Source organism: Nothobranchius furzeri, chromosome 2, assembly GCF_043380555.1.
Source record: "Nothobranchius furzeri strain GRZ-AD chromosome 2, NfurGRZ-RIMD1, whole genome shotgun sequence".
NCBI lineage: Eukaryota > Metazoa > Chordata > Actinopteri > Cyprinodontiformes > Nothobranchiidae > Nothobranchius > Nothobranchius furzeri.
This window is the reverse complement of record NC_091742.1, coordinates 53,933,915-53,946,641: the sequence shown is the minus strand read 5'-3', so window position 1 is coordinate 53,946,641 and position 12,727 is coordinate 53,933,915. Positions and strand designations below refer to the sequence as shown.

The following is a 12,727-nucleotide window of genomic DNA, read 5'->3' as shown; positions in this document are numbered from 1 at the left end:
GCCCTTGGCTGCCATTGAATGGAATGCTGCAATTTGAGGCCTTTCCAGTAAACCGCCCTCATCCCCAGTTTGAGCTGTGTCTGGCCGGGCTCCGTGGGCGAAAGCGGAGAGGGGAGCTTGTGTAGTGACACAGTAGAATAGGTTCATGCGCTTTAATCCAAATTTGTTCACATCGCAGACGTCAGAAAGTACAAACGATATTATTTAACATTTGGATGTACAAAAAGGCCACCTTCACCTCAGTTGAGAGAAGTACCTCGTTTTTCCTTTGTCCCTCCTATGAGTGGTGGGCCCATGGAAAGTGGGACCCACGCCCCCCTGTTCGGGCTGCGTCTGGCCGGGCTCTGTGGGTGAAATCCTTGCAAACAGGTGCCGGCCGGCTGGCGCCCGATTTTTCTTAGTTTGTGCGTTCAGCTTTTCTTGTGTTTGGCAGCAATAAATTGCAATGTGTTTCTCCAACAACCTATTTGGGTCTTTGTGGAAAAGACCTATTGGTGCATTTTGATGCCATTCCAGTAAAAGGCCCACATTTCTTTTAGCTGGTAGCGTAGCGGCAAAGACTTGCGACGTGCCATCATGGCCGCAGGCTGCAGAGCCTTGCTCCGGAACGAAATCTTAATGACAATCTTTAGTTAGATCCCTGAATTGCAAGTAAGTCACAGATAGATGAGTTGGATTTTCTCTATTGCAACTTGGGAAGTAAAATGTGAACGTATTGAAGAAGAAACGCTCTTTTAAAACCTGATTGCCCCAGGGAATGGGCTTTTTGACATTTCTGTGTTAACCCTTTGATGCATGAATTATGAAATCTTCAACCATGATTTTTTTTAACAATTTTTTGATTCATCTTTAGGTGTGAATGAAACAAATTTCAACAAATATTTTTTGTAAAAATGTATAATTTACAAATAATTTATTACATGTCCACCTCAGTGAACAGCGTGCAATCTGAACATGAAATATGTTGGCTTGGCTTACCAAAGTCCAAATGGAGGTGCTCAAATGCAATAAAGTCTTCAACAGCTGTGCTTAATAGCAAAAATAAATAAATAACAATTTTGAGTACCTGTCCACTTGAGTGACTATTATGCATGAAAGGGTTAAGGAAAAGTGCAATATGCTGTTGTAACTGTTTGAGGTCTGTAAGGTGTTGTTCCTCAGAAGGGCGAGTGCGTAACAGCACCCTCTGCTGGCTCACAAAAGACAAGGACAAAAGCTTACAGCAGCTGGTATTCCCAGGCGGTCTCCCATCCAAGTACTAACCAGGCCCGACCCTGCTTAGCTTCCGAGATCAGACGAGATCGGGCGTGTTCAGGGTGGTATGGCCGTAAGCGAAGGCTTGTCCTTCCGTCCTCCGTTTTATGGGTGCAGAGACAGTTGTGCCCTTGGCTGCCATTGAATGGAATGCTGCAATTTGAGGCCTTTCCAGTAAACCGCCCTCATCCCCAGTTTGAGCTGTGTCTGGCCGGGCTCCGTGGGCGAAAGCGGAGAGGGGAGCTTGTGTAGTGACACAGTAGAATAGGTTCATGCGCTTTAATCCAAATTTGTTCACATCGCAGACGTCAGAAAGTACAAACGATATTATTTAACATTTGGATGTACAAAAAGGCCACCTTCACCTCAGTTGAGAGAAGTACCTCGTTTTTCCTTTGTCCCTCCTATGAGTGGTGGGCCCATGGAAAGTGGGACCCACGCCCCCCTGTTCGGGCTGCGTCTGGCCGGGCTCTGTGGGTGAAATCCTTGCAAACAGGTGCCGGCCGGCTGGCGCCCGATTTTTCTTAGTTTGTGAGTTCAGCTTTTCTTGTGTTTGGCAGCAATAAATTGCAATGTGTTTCCCCAACAACCTATTTGGGTCTTTGTGGAAAAGACCTATTGGTGCATTTTGATGCCATTCCAGTAAAAGGCCCACATTTCTTTTAGCTGGTAGCGTAGCGGCAAAGACTTGCGACGTGCCATCATGGCCGCAGGCTGCAGAGCCTTGCTCCGGAACGAAATCTTAATGACAATCTTTAATTAGATCCCTGAATTGCAAGTAAGTCACAGATAGATGAGTTGGATTTTCTCTATTGCAACTTGGGAAGTAAAATGTGAACGTATTGAAGAAGAAACGCTCTTTTAAAACCTGATTGCCCCAGGGAATGGGCTTTTTGACATTTCTGTGTTAACCCTTTGATGCATGAATTATGAAATCTTCAACCATGATTTTTTTTAACAATTTTTTGATTCATCTTTAGGTGTGAATGAAACAAATTTCAACAAATATTTTTTGTAAAAATGTATAATTTACAAATAATTTATTACATGTCCACCTCAGTGAACAGCGTGCAATCTGAACATGAAATATGTTGGCTTGGCTTACCAAAGTCCAAATGGAGGTGCTCAAATGCAATAAAGTCTTCAACAGCTGTGCTTAATAGCAAAAATAAATAAATAACAATTTTGAGTACCTGTCCACTTGAGTGACTATTATGCATGAAAGGGTTAAGGAAAAGTGCAATATGCTGTTGTAACTGTTTGAGGTCTGTAAGGTGTTGTTCCTCAGAAGGGCGAGTGCGTAACAGCACCCTCTGCTGGCTCAAAAGACAAGGACAAAAGCTTACAGCAGCTGGTATTCCCAGGCGGTCTCCCATCCAAGTACTAACCAGGCCCGACCCTGCTTAGCTTCCGAGATCAGACGAGATCAGGCGTGTTCAGGGTGGTATGGCCGTAAGCGAAGGCTTTCCTTCCGTCCTCCGTTTTATGGGTGCAGAGACAGTTGTGCCCTTGGCTGCCATTGAATGGAATGCTGCAATTTGAGGCCTTTCCAGTAAACCGCCCTCATCCCCAGTTTGAGCTGTGTCTGGCCGGGCTCCGTGGGCGAAAGCGGAGAGGGGAGCTTGTGTAGTGACACAGTAGAATAGGTTCATGCGCTTTAATCCAAATTTGTTCACATCGCAGACGTCAGAAAGTACAAACGATATTATTTAACATTTGGATGTACAAAAAGGCCACCTTCACCTCAGTTGAGAGAAGTACCTCGTTTTTCCTTTGTCCCTCCTATGAGTGGTGGGCCCATGGAAAGTGGGACCCACGCCCCCCTGTTCGGGCTGCGTCTGGCCGGGCTCTGTGGGTGAAATCCTTGCAAACAGGTGCCGGCCGACTGGCGCCCGATTTTTCTTAGTTTGTGAGTTCAGCTTTTCTTGTGTTTGGCAGCAATAAATTGCAATGTGTTTCCCCAACAACCTATTTGGGTCTTTGTGGAAAAGACCTATTGGTGCATTTTGATGCCATTCCAGTAAAAGGCCCACATTTCTTTTAGCTGGTAGCGTAGCGGCAAAGACTTGCGACGTGCCATCATGGCCGCAGGCTGCAGAGCCTTGCTCCGGAACGAAATCTTAATGACAATCTTTAGTTAGATCCCTGAATTGCAAGTAAGTCACAGATAGATGAGTTGGATTTTCTCTATTGCAACTTGGGAAGTAAAATGTGAACGTATTGAAGAAGAAACGCTCTTTTAAAACCTGATTGCCCCAGGGAATGGGCTTTTTGACATTTCTGTGTTAACCCTTTGATGCATGAATTATGAAATCTTCAACCATGATTTTTTTTTAACAATTTTTTGATTCATCTTTAGGTGTGAATGAAACAAATTTCAACAAATATTTTTTGTAAAAATGTATAATTTACAAATAATTTATTACATGTCCACCTCAGTGAACAGCGTGCAATCTGAACATGAAATATGTTGGCTTGGCTTACCAAAGTCCAAATGGAGGTGCTCAAATGCAATAAAGTCTTCAACAGCTGTGCTTAATAGCAAAAATAAATAAATAACAATTTTGAGTACCTGTCCACTTGAGTGACTATTATGCATGAAAGGGTTAAGGAAAAGTGCAATATGCTGTTGTAACTGTTTGAGGTCTGTAAGGTGTTGTTCCTCAGAAGGGCGAGTGCATAACAGCACCCTCTGCTGGCTCAAAAGACAAGGACAAAAGCTTACAGCACCTGGTATTCCCAGGCGGTCTCCCATCCAAGTACTAACCAGGCCCGACCCTGCTTAGCTTCCGAGATCAGACGAGATAGGGCGTGTTCAGGGTGGTATGGCCGTAAGCGGACTTGTCCTTCCGTCTTCCGTTTTATGGGTGCAGAGACAGTTGTGCCCTTGGCTGCCATTGAATGGAATGCTGCAATTTGAGGCCTTTCCAGTAAACCGCCCTCATCCCCAGTTTGAGCTGTGTCTGGCCGGGCTCCGTGGGCGAAAGCGGAGAGGGGAGCTTGTGTAGTGACACAGTAGAATAGGTTCATGCGCTTTAATCCAAATTTGTTCACATCGCAGACGTCAGAAAGTACAAACGATATTATTTAACATTTGGATGTACAAAAAGGCCACCTTCACCTCAGTTGAGGGAAGTACCTCGTTTTTCCTTTGTCCCTCCTATGAGTGGTGGGCCCATGGAAAGTGGGACCCACGCCCCCCTGTTCGGGCTGCGTCTGGCCGGGCTCTGTGGGTGAAATCCTTGCAAACAGGTGCCGGCCGGCTGGCGCCCGATTTTTCTTAGTTTGTGAGTTCAGCTTTTCTTGTGTTTGGCAGCAATAAATTGCAATGTGTTTCTCCAACAACCTATTTGGGTCTTTGTGGAAAAGACCTATTGGTGCATTTTGATGCCATTCCAGTAAAAGGCCCACATTTCTTTTAGCTGGTAGCGTAGCGGCAAAGACTTGCGACGTGCCATCATGGCCGCAGGCTGCAGAGCCTTGCTCCGGAACGAAATCTTAATGACAATCTTTAGTTAGATCCCTGAATTGCAAGTAAGTCACAGATAGATGAGTTGGATTTTCTCTATTGCAACTTGGGAAGTAAAATGTGAACGTATTGAAGAAGAAACGCTCTTTTAAAACCTGATTGCCCCAGGGAATGGGCTTTTTGACATTTCTGTGTTAACCCTTTGATGCATGAATTATGAAATCTTCAACCATGATTTTTTTTTAACAATTTTTTGATTCATCTTTAGGTGTGAATGAAACAAATTTCAACAAATATTTTTTGTAAAAATGTATAATTTACAAATAATTTATTACATGTCCACCTCAGTGAACAGCGTGCAATCTGAACATGAAATATGTTGGCTTGGCTTACCAAAGTCCAAATGGAGGTGCTCAAATGCAATAAAGTCTTCAACAGCTGTGCTTAATAGCAAAAATAAATAAATAACAATTTTGAGTACCTGTCCACTTGAGTGACTATTATGCATGAAAGGGTTAAGGAAAAGTGCAATATGCTGTTGTAACTGTTTGAGGTCTGTAAGGTGTTGTTCCTCAGAAGGGCGAGTGCATAACAGCACCCTCTGCTGGCTCAAAAGACAAGGACAAAAGCTTACAGCACCTGGTATTCCCAGGCGGTCTCCCATCCAAGTACTAACCAGGCCCGACCCTGCTTAGCTTCCGAGATCAGACGAGATCGGGCGTGTTCAGGGTGGTATGGCCGTAAGCGAAGGCTTGTCCTTCCGTCCTCCGTTTTATGGGTGCAGAGACAGTTGTGCCCTTGGCTGCCATTGAATGGAATGCTGCAATTTGAGGCCTTTCCAGTAAACCGCCCTCATCCCCAGTTTGAGCTGTGTCTGGCCGGGCTCCGTGGGCGAAAGCGGAGAGGGGAGCTTGTGTAGTGACACAGTAGAATAGGTTCATGCGCTTTAATCCAAATTTGTTCACATCGCAGACGTCAGAAAGTACAAACGATATTATTTAACATTTGGATGTACAAAAAGGCCACCTTCACCTCAGTTGAGAGAAGTACCTCGTTTTTCCTTTGTCCCTCCTATGAGTGGTGGGCCCATGGAAAGTGGGACCCACGCCCCCCTGTTCGGGCTGCGTCTGGCCGGGCTCTGTGGGTGAAATCCTTGCAAACAGGTGCCGGCCGGCTGGCGCCCGATTTTTCTTAGTTTGTGAGTTCAGCTTTTCTTGTGTTTGGCAGCAATAAATTGCAATGTGTTTCTCCAACAACCTATTTGGGTCTTTGTGGAAAAGACCTATTGGTGCATTTTGATGCCATTCCAGTAAAAGGCCCACATTTCTTTTAGCTGGTAGCGTAGCGGCAAAGACTTGCGACGTGCCATCATGGCCGCAGGCTGCAGAGCCTTGCTCCGGAACGAAATCTTAATGACAATCTTTAGTTAGATCCCTGAATTGCAAGTAAGTCACAGATAGATGAGTTGGATTTTCTCTATTGCAACTTGGGAAGTAAAATGTGAACGTATTGAAGAAGAAACGCTCTTTTAAAACCTGATTGCCCCAGGGAATGGGCTTTTTGACATTTCTGTGTTAACCCTTTGATGCATGAATTATGAAATCTTCAACCATGATTTTTTTTAACAATTTTTTGATTCATCTTTAGGTGTGAATGAAACAAATTTCAACAAATATTTTTTGTAAAAATGTATAATTTACAAATAATTTATTACATGTCCACCTCAGTGAACAGCGTGCAATCTGAACATGAAATATGTTGGCTTGGCTTACCAAAGTCCAAATGGAGGTGCTCAAATGCAATAAAGTCTTCAACAGCTGTGCTTAATAGCAAAAATAAATAAATAACAATTTTGAGTACCTGTCCACTTGAGTGACTATTATGCATGAAAGGGTTAAGGAAAAGTGCAATATGCTGTTGTAACTGTTTGAGGTCTGTAAGGTGTTGTTCCTCAGAAGGGCGAGTGCGTAACAGCACCCTCTGCTGGCTCAAAAGACAAGGACAAAAGCTTACAGCAGCTGGTATTCCCAGGCGGTCTCCCATCCAAGTACTAACCAGGCCCGACCCTGCTTAGCTTCCGAGATCAGACGAGATCGGGCGTGTTCAGGGTGGTATGGCCGTAAGCGAAGGCTTGTCCTTCCGTCCTCCGTTTTATGGGTGCAGAGACAGTTGTGCCCTTGGCTGCCATTGAATGGAATGCTGCAATTTGAGGCCTTTCCAGTAAACCGCCCTCATCCCCAGTTTGAGCTGTGTCTGGCCGGGCTCCGTGGGCGAAAGCGGGGAGTGGAGCTTGTGTAGTGACACAGTAGAATAGGTTCATGCGCTTTAATCCAAATTTGTTCACATCGCAGACGTCAGAAAGTACAAACGATATTATTTAACATTTGGATGTACAAAAAGGCCACCTTCACCTCAGTTGAGAGAAGTACCTCGTTTTTCCTTTGTCCCTCCTATGAGTGGTGGGCCCATGGAAAGTGGGACCCACGCCCCCCTGTTCGGGCTGCGTCTGGCCGGGCTCTGTGGGTGAAATCCTTGCAAACAGGTGCCGGCCGACTGGCGCCCGATTTTTCTTAGTTTGTGAGTTCAGCTTTTCTTGTGTTTGGCAGCAATAAATTGCAATGTGTTTCTCCAACAACCTATTTGGGTCTTTGTGGAAAAGACCTATTGGTGCATTTTGATGCCATTCCAGTAAAAGGCCCACATTTCTTTTAGCTGGTAGCGTAGCGGCAAAGACTTGCGACGTGCCATCATGGCCGCAGGCTGCAGAGCCTTGCTCCGGAACGAAATCTTAATGACAATCTTTAGTTAGATCCCTGAATTGCAAGTAAGTCACAGATAGATGAGTTGGATTTTCTCTATTGCAACTTGGGAAGTAAAATGTGAACGTATTGAAGAAGAAACGCTCTTTTAAAACCTGATTGCCCCAGGGAATGGGCTTTTTGACATTTCTGTGTTAACCCTTTGATGCATGAATTATGAAATCTTCAACCATGATTTTTTTTTAACAATTTTTTGATTCTTCTTTAGGTGTGAATGAAACAAATTTCAACAAATATTTTTTGTAAAAATGTATAATTTACAAATAATTTATTACATGTCCACCTCAGTGAACAGCGTGCAATCTGAACATGAAATATGTTGGCTTGGCTTACCAAAGTCCAAATGGAGGTGCTCAAATGCAATAAAGTCTTCAACAGCTGTGCTTAATAGCAAAAATAAATAAATAACAATTTTGAGTACCTGTCCACTTGAGTGACTATTATGCATGAAAGGGTTAAGGAAAAGTGCAATATGCTGTTGTAACTGTTTGAGGTCTGTAAGGTGTTGTTCCTCAGAAGGGCGAGTGCATAACAGCACCCTCTGCTGGCTCAAAAGACAAGGACAAAAGCTTACAGCACCTGGTATTCCCAGGCGGTCTCCCATCCAAGTACTAACCAGGCCCGACCCTGCTTAGCTTCCGAGATCAGACGAGATCGGGCGTGTTCAGGGTGGTATGGCCGTAAGCGGACTTGTCCTTCCGTCTTCCGTTTTATGGGTGCAGAGACAGTTGTGCCCTTGGCTGCCATTGAATGGAATGCTGCAATTTGAGGCCTTTCCAGTAAACCGCCCTCATCCCCAGTTTGAGCTGTGTCTGGCCGGGCTCCGTGGGCGAAAGCGGAGAGGGGAGCTTGTGTAGTGACACAGTAGAATAGGTTCATGCGCTTTAATCCAAATTTGTTCACATCGCAGACGTCAGAAAGTACAAACGATATTATTTAACATTTGGATGTACAAAAAGGCCACCTTCACCTCAGTTGAGAGAAGTACCTCGTTTTTCCTTTGTCCCTCCTATGAGTGGTGGGCCCATGCAAAGTGGGACCCACGCCCCCCTGTTCGGGCTGCGTCTGGCCGGGCTCTGTGGGTGAAATCCTTGCAAATAGGTGCCGGCCGGCTGGCGCCTGATTTTTCTTAGTTTGTGAGTTCAGCTTTTCTTGTGTTTGGCAGCAATAAATTGCAATGTGTTTCTCCAACAACCTATTTGGGTCTTTGTGGAAAAGACCTATTGGTGCATTTTGATGCCATTCCAGTAAAAGGCCCACATTTCTTTTAGCTGGTAGCGTAGCGGCAAAGACTTGCGACGTGCCATCATGGCCGCAGGCTGCAGAGCCTTGCTCCGGAACGAAATCTTAATGACAATCTTTAGTTAGATCCCTGAATTGCAAGTAAGTCACAGATAGATGAGTTGGATTTTCTCTATTGCAACTTGGGAAGTAAAATGTGAACGTATTGAAGAAGAAACGCTCTTTTAAAACCTGATTGCCCCAGGGAATGGGCTTTTTGACATTTCTGTGTTAACCCTTTGATGCATGAATTATGAAATCTTCAACCATGATTTTTTTTAACAATTTTTTGATTCATCTTTAGGTGTGAATGAAACAAATTTCAACAAATATTTTTTGTAAAAATGTATAATTTACAAATAATTTATTACATGTCCACCTCAGTGAACAGCGTGCAATCTGAACATGAAATATGTTGGCTTGGCTTACCAAAGTCCAAATGGAGGTGCTCAAATGCAATAAAGTCTTCAACAGCTGTGCTTAATAGCAAAAATAAATAAATAACAATTTTGAGTACCTGTCCACTTGAGTGACTATTATGCATGAAAGGGTTAAGGAAAAGTGCAATATGCTGTTGTAACTGTTTGAGGTCTGTAAGGTGTTGTTCCTCAGAAGGGCGAGTGCGTAACAGCACCCTCTGCTGGCTCAAAAGACAAGGACAAAAGCTTACAGCACCTGGTATTCCCAGGCGGTCTCCCATCCAAGTACTAACCAGGCCCGACCCTGCTTAGCTTCCGAGATCAGACGAGAACGGGCGTGTTCAGGGTGGTATGGCCGTAAGCGAAGGCTTGTCCTTCCGTCCTCCGTTTTATGGGTGCAGAGACAGTTGTGCCCTTGGCTGCCATTGAATGGAATGCTGCAATTTGAGGCCTTTCCAGTAAACCGCCCTCATCCCCAGTTTGAGCTGTGTCTGGCCGGGCTCCGTGGGCGAAAGCGGAGAGGGGAGCTTGTGTAGTGACACAGTAGAATAGGTTCATGCGCTTTAATCCAAATTTGTTCACATCGCAGACGTCAGAAAGTACAAACGATATTATTTAACATTTGGATGTACAAAAAGGCCACCTTCACCTCAGTTGAGAGAAGTACCTCGTTTTTCCTTTGCCCCTCCTATGAGTGGTGGGCCCATGGAAAGTGGGACCCACGCCCCCCTGTTCGGGCTGCGTCTGGCCGGGCTCTGTGGGTGAAATCCTTGCAAACAGGTGCCGGCCGACTGGCGCCCGATTTTTCTTAGTTTGTGAGTTCAGCTTTTCTTGTGTTTGGCAGCAATAAATTGCAATGTGTTTCTCCAACAACCTATTTGGGTCTTTGTGGAAAAGACCTATTGGTGCATTTTGATGCCATTCCAGTAAAAGGCCCACATTTCTTTTAGCTGGTAGCGTAGCGGCAAAGACTTGCGACGTGCCATCATGGCCGCAGGCTGCAGAGCCTTGCTCCGGAACGAAATCTTAATGACAATCTTTAGTTAGATCCCTGAATTGCAAGTAAGTCACAGATAGATGAGTTGGATTTTCTCTATTGCAACTTGGGAAGTAAAATGTGAACGTATTGAAGAAGAAACGCTCTTTTAAAACCTGATTGCCCCAGGGAATGGGCTTTTTGACATTTCTGTGTTAACCCTTTGATGCATGAATTATGAAATCTTCAACCATGATTTTTTTTAACAATTTTTTGATTCATCTTTAGGTGTGAATGAAACAAATTTCAACAAATATTTTTTGTAAAAATGTATAATTTACAAATAATTTATTACATGTCCACCTCAGTGAACAGCGTGCAATCTGAACATGAAATATGTTGGCTTGGCTTACCAAAGTCCAAATGGAGGTGCTCAAATGCAATAAAGTCTTCAACAGCTGTGCTTAATAGCAAAAATAAATAAATAACAATTTTGAGTACCTGTCCACTTGAGTGACTATTATGCATGAAAGGGTTAAGGAAAAGTGCAATATGCTGTTGTAACTGTTTGAGGTCTGTAAGGTGTTGTTCCTCAGAAGGGCGAGTGCGTAACAGCACCCTCTGCTGGCTCAAAAGACAAGGACAAAAGCTTACAGCACCTGGTATTCCCAGGCGGTCTCCCATCCAAGTACTAACCAGGCCCGACCCTGCTTAGCTTCCGAGATCAGACGAGAACGGGCGTGTTCAGGGTGGTATGGCCGTAAGCGAAGGCTGGTCCTTCCGTCCTCCGTTTTATGGGTGCAGAGACAGTTGTGCCCTTGGCTGCCATTGAATGGAATGCTGCAATTTGAGGCCTTTCCAGTAAACCGCCCTCATCCCCAGTTTGAGCTGTGTCTGGCCGGGCTCCGTGGGCGAAAGCGGAGAGGGGAGCTTGTGTAGTGACACAGTAGAATAGGTTCATGCGCTTTAATCCAAATTTGTTCACATCGCAGACGTCAGAAAGTACAAACGATATTATTTAACATTTGGATGTACAAAAAGGCCACCTTCACCTCAGTTGAGAGAAGTACCTCGTTTTTCCTTTGTCCCTCCTATGAGTGGTGGGCCCATGGAAAGTGGGACCCACGCCCCCCTGTTCGGGCTGCGTCTGGCCGGGCTCTGTGGGTGAAATCCTTGCAAACAGGTGCCGGCCGACTGGCGCCCGATTTTTCTTAGTTTGTGAGTTCAGCTTTTCTTGTGTTTGGCAGCAATAAATTGCAATGTGTTTCTCCAACAACCTATTTGGGTCTTTGTGGAAAAGACCTATTGGTGCATTTTGATGCCATTCCAGTAAAAGGCCCACATTTCTTTTAGCTGGTAGCGTAGCGGCAAAGACTTGCGACGTGCCATCATGGCCGCAGGCTGCAGAGCCTTGCTCCGGAACGAAATCTTAATGACAATCTTTAGTTAGATCCCTGAATTGCAAGTAAGTCACAGATAGATGAGTTGGATTTTCTCTATTGCAACTTGGGAAGTAAAATGTGAACGTATTGAAGAAGAAACGCTCTTTTAAAACCTGATTGCCCCAGGGAATGGGCTTTTTGACATTTCTGTGTTAACCCTTTGATGCATGAATTATGAAATCTTCAACCATGATTTTTTTTAACAATTTTTTGATTCATCTTTAGGTGTGAATGAAACAAATTTCAACAAATATTTTTTGTAAAAATGTATAATTTACAAATAATTTATTACATGTCCACCTCAGTGAACAGCGTGCAATCTGAACATGAAATATGTTGGCTTGGCTTACCAAAGTCCAAATGGAGGTGCTCAAATGCAATAAAGTCTTCAACAGCTGTGCTTAATAGCAAAAATAAATAAATAACAATTTTGAGTACCTGTCCACTTGAGTGACTATTATGCATGAAAGGGTTAAGGAAAAGTGCAATATGCTGTTGTAACTGTTTGAGGTCTGTAAGGTGTTGTTCCTCAGAAGGGCGAGTGCGTAACAGCACCCTCTGCTGGCTCAAAAGACAAGGACAAAAGCTTACAGCACCTGGTATTCCCAGGCGGTCTCCCATCCAAGTACTAACCAGGCCCGACCCTGCTTAGCTTCCGAGATCAGACGAGATCGGGCGTGTTCAGGGTGGTATGGCCGTAAGCGAAGGCTTGTCCTTCCGTCCTCCGTTTTATGGGTGCAGAGACAGTTGTGCCCTTGGCTGCCATTGAATGGAATGCTGCAATTTGAGGCCTTTCCAGTAAACCGCCCTCATCCCCAGTTTGAGCTGTGTCTGGCCGGGCTCCGTGGGCGAAAGCGGAGAGGGGAGCTTGTGTAGTGACACAGTAGAATAGGTTCATGCGCTTTAATCCAAATTTGTTCACATCGCAGACGTCAGAAAGTACAAACGATATTATTTAACATTTGGATGTACAAAAAGGCCACCTTCACCTCAGTTGAGAGAAGTACCTCGTTTTTCCTTTGTCCCTCCTATGAGTGGTGGGCCCATGGAAAGTGGGACCCACGCCC

The 12,727-nt window shown here is 44.7% G+C and overlaps 9 non-coding genes across 9 annotated transcripts; all 9 read right to left on the bottom strand.

Annotated features, from left to right (window-relative positions):
* Positions 1 to 1,214: 1,214 nt before the first annotated feature.
* Positions 1,215 to 1,333, bottom strand: LOC139068281 (5S ribosomal RNA). Its single transcript, XR_011519880.1, has one exon. It is a non-coding gene; the product is annotated as a 5S ribosomal RNA (ribosomal RNA).
* A 1,260-nt stretch (positions 1,334 to 2,593) lies between these two features.
* Positions 2,594 to 2,712, bottom strand: LOC139068313 (5S ribosomal RNA). Its single transcript, XR_011519912.1, has one exon. It is a non-coding gene; the product is annotated as a 5S ribosomal RNA (ribosomal RNA).
* Positions 2,713 to 3,972: 1,260 nt separating this feature from the next.
* LOC139068276 (5S ribosomal RNA) lies at positions 3,973 to 4,091 on the bottom strand. Its single transcript, XR_011519875.1, has one exon. It is a non-coding gene; the product is annotated as a 5S ribosomal RNA (ribosomal RNA).
* A 1,259-nt stretch (positions 4,092 to 5,350) lies between these two features.
* LOC139067369 (5S ribosomal RNA) lies at positions 5,351 to 5,469 on the bottom strand. Its single transcript, XR_011519655.1, has one exon. It is a non-coding gene; the product is annotated as a 5S ribosomal RNA (ribosomal RNA).
* Positions 5,470 to 6,729: 1,260 nt separating this feature from the next.
* On the bottom strand, positions 6,730 to 6,848 carry LOC139068280 (5S ribosomal RNA). Its single transcript, XR_011519879.1, has one exon. It is a non-coding gene; the product is annotated as a 5S ribosomal RNA (ribosomal RNA).
* Positions 6,849 to 8,109: 1,261 nt separating this feature from the next.
* LOC139067358 (5S ribosomal RNA) lies at positions 8,110 to 8,228 on the bottom strand. The gene has a single exon (XR_011519654.1). It is a non-coding gene; the product is annotated as a 5S ribosomal RNA (ribosomal RNA).
* Positions 8,229 to 9,486: 1,258 nt separating this feature from the next.
* On the bottom strand, positions 9,487 to 9,605 carry LOC139068239 (5S ribosomal RNA). The gene has a single exon (XR_011519838.1). It is a non-coding gene; the product is annotated as a 5S ribosomal RNA (ribosomal RNA).
* Positions 9,606 to 10,865: 1,260 nt separating this feature from the next.
* LOC139068238 (5S ribosomal RNA) lies at positions 10,866 to 10,984 on the bottom strand. The gene has a single exon (XR_011519837.1). It is a non-coding gene; the product is annotated as a 5S ribosomal RNA (ribosomal RNA).
* A 1,260-nt stretch (positions 10,985 to 12,244) lies between these two features.
* Positions 12,245 to 12,363, bottom strand: LOC139067347 (5S ribosomal RNA). The gene has a single exon (XR_011519653.1). It is a non-coding gene; the product is annotated as a 5S ribosomal RNA (ribosomal RNA).
* Positions 12,364 to 12,727: the final 364 nt, after the last annotated feature.